Source organism: Poecilia reticulata, linkage group LG7 (assembly GCF_000633615.1).
Source record: "Poecilia reticulata strain Guanapo linkage group LG7, Guppy_female_1.0+MT, whole genome shotgun sequence".
In the NCBI taxonomy this organism is placed as follows: domain Eukaryota; kingdom Metazoa; phylum Chordata; class Actinopteri; order Cyprinodontiformes; family Poeciliidae; genus Poecilia; species Poecilia reticulata.
In genome coordinates this window covers 13,271,707-13,274,575 of record NC_024337.1, presented here as the reverse complement: position 1 = coordinate 13,274,575, position 2,869 = coordinate 13,271,707, and the positions used below count along the sequence as shown (strand labels likewise).

Here is a 2,869-nt window from a genome sequence, read left to right as displayed (position 1 = left end):
CGCGCACACACACTGAAAACGCTGCTAAACGAGGCGACACTGCAGGAGGAAAGATCAGTGACAGGGAGAGGCAAGCAGGCAAGGTTAAACGGCAATGACAAACAGAAAGAGGCAGGAAACAAAGAGGAATGCTTTTTTCTTTCTGTGTGTGTGTGTGTGTGTGTGTGTGTGTGTGTGTGTGTGTGTGTGTGTGTGTGTGTGTGCGTGCGTGTGTGTGTGTGTGTGTGTGTGTTTCTTTCTTTGTGCAACACTGCTGCTGCTGCCTAGGTTTCATCACCATCCTTCATCGGTCTTCAGCCGTGTTTGTGTGAAAAAGTGTGTGGCTCCTCCTCAGTGGGAGGCTTGGCTTATTTGTTGCTAAGGTGTTACAATCTTCCTGGCTCTGGTGGCACAATCATCCCCTCCTCCTCTTCCTCCAATTCCTCCTCTTCCTCCTCTGCCATCCTCTGTGTTGTAATTTCTCCCAGGGTATAAAAACGGTGTTTGTGTCTGTGAGTGAATGCGCTGAATGAAAGAGATTTCCACTGAGTTTATTGATCTGTAGTCTATTGCCTGCTAGTGTGTGTTCATTAGTCAAAGCGGGTGAGCTCTTGGCTCCCAGTGTGAGACATTGACAGCATGTTGGACATCAATATAAGACAGACACAATGCAAACGTAATGAAAATATTCATTTTGCATGCAGTAACTTGTAAAAACACTTATATGGTTTGAGATTCTTCATATTTTGTCACCCAATGTGAAGCCAGTGGGTCATTTTTGTCAAGTTGCGAAGGATATAAACTTATCCCACCAACACAGGAGGTAAAATGTCCTCATGGTAACATATTTTCCCAACTAATTAAAGTCTTAAAATGGAAAAGGATGGAAAATATTGGGTACGATGCAAAGACTCTTCCTGCTAAAGTGGATGAGATGTGACCGGTCAAATAAAAATAGGCGAAAGTGTTGCTCTTTATGCAAATCTGCAAGTGACTCAAAATATTTACAGCTTGAAAGTGTATATCAAGCTGTATCTGTATACAATCTAAAGGTTGTTTTACAAATTTATCTTAAAGTCAAAATCATATGAGAGTAATAACATGGGAATAAAGTGATAATATTATGAAAATAAAGTCAAAATAATACAAAAATAGTCATAATAATATCAAGAAAAAGTCATAATAATACGAGTATAAACTTGTAATAATACTGTAATAAAATTATTGTATTATCAGAATAAAGACATTGATGACACATTTATTATCACATTGGTAATGTGGTAATAAAGATGTAATAATATCAGAATAACATCGTAATAATATGAGAATAAAGTCATTGCAATAATACCAAAATAAAGTTGTAAGAATATGAGTATAAAATAAACGAGACTAAAAATGTAATAATAACAAAGTCATTATATTACCAGAATAAATATATATTAATGCAAGAATCAAGTTGTAACAATACCTAAAAACAGTGGAATAAAACCATAATAGTAGCAGAATAAAGTTGACTTAAAACTGCAAAATTATGAGAATAAAGTAATAATAAAAAACAAAGTTGTGATAATTCTAGAATAAAGTTTAATGAGAACTCCAAGCAGTGTTACTCTGCGTTAAAATGATGATCACCTCCTGAAGCTGCACTTTGTTATCAGTTTGACAAATAAGGAAGTACTTCCTCTTTTAAAACGCCAGCATTAAATTATCAGCAGCAGCAGCAGGACTTTGAAACGACTGAACAAACTGCTGAGTTTGTAGAAGAAAGAAAAACACAGACTGGAAAAGGTGATCAGATCCTCACAACTATTGAAGCTTTTCTCCCATTAAAATGACTTTTTTTGGTAATATTATTCTCTGATATGGCCCTACTCAGTTGTAGGCCATAACTTTACAAATTATTTATTTGTTTAAAAGAATAAAACTAGGAGCTATATTCCTTCTGCTGCATAATTATGCACTACTTTGCGTTCACATAAAATACTAATAAATCTTAAGGAAAATATGGGTTGTGATAAGTTCAGGAGTTTTAAATTATGTGATTATATTCAGAATATTTTAGTAGTTATTTGCTCAGGTTTGCACAACATTTTTAAGCCATCAGTTCATGAAAAATTAACCAGTAGGTGGAAATGATCAAAATATATTTGACAGTAATTAAGCAGCAACTTTCAGATCATTTTAAAGGAGTAAATAAATATTCTGTAGGTTTTCTTTTGTAAACTACATCTTCAAAACCAATTATACAAGAGGAACTGCTGCAACACCAGACACACTCCAGAAAACACGATTACACACCGATCGCTTGAGTTATTACCGGCTATAATTTCATGTTAATTACTCTCCGGGGGAGGGGAAAACAGAAAAAAAACTGTTTGATGTGAAATATTTCCTAACACACCAGTGCACAGCAGCCATCTCCTCATAATACAGGATGTGGTGGTCCACCTGCTCCGCCTGGTCCCCCTCCCTGCCTCAGTCAGCGAGAGGGCATTAAATACTCACACTGAATACAAAAGAGCTCTGAAAAACCGCCTTTGGCTCAAGGGGAAGCTACGCATCCTCAGAGGAAACAGAGAGTAAACAGAGAGCTGAAGCTGTGTTTTCTAGCTGTACGTAAAACACAGTCTGAGCGAGAGGCAGCGCATGCTGCAGGTTGCATTGCTGCACTGTGAAATTCTCCTTATTGTGACACGTCTATATGAATAACGCATGCACACGTCCAAACGACGCTGAATCCCCAACACACCATTTGCACATTTGGGTGGGAGCTGTCAGATGGCCGGTGGCCAAGGGCAGTGGTCATGCTGGGTGATTTTTCATTTCTCCTTCACTGCGAGCTGCCATATTTCTCCACTCCATGCTGCAGTGAGCACCATATATATATATA

At 37.6% G+C, this 2,869-nt stretch overlaps 1 protein-coding gene across 2 annotated transcripts in view; it reads right to left on the bottom strand.

Moving 5' to 3' along the window:
- The window catches only part of agap2 (ArfGAP with GTPase domain, ankyrin repeat and PH domain 2), a 33,134-nt gene that overhangs the window by 24,808 nt on the left and 5,457 nt on the right, over nt 1-2,869 (bottom strand). The window lies entirely within an intron of this gene.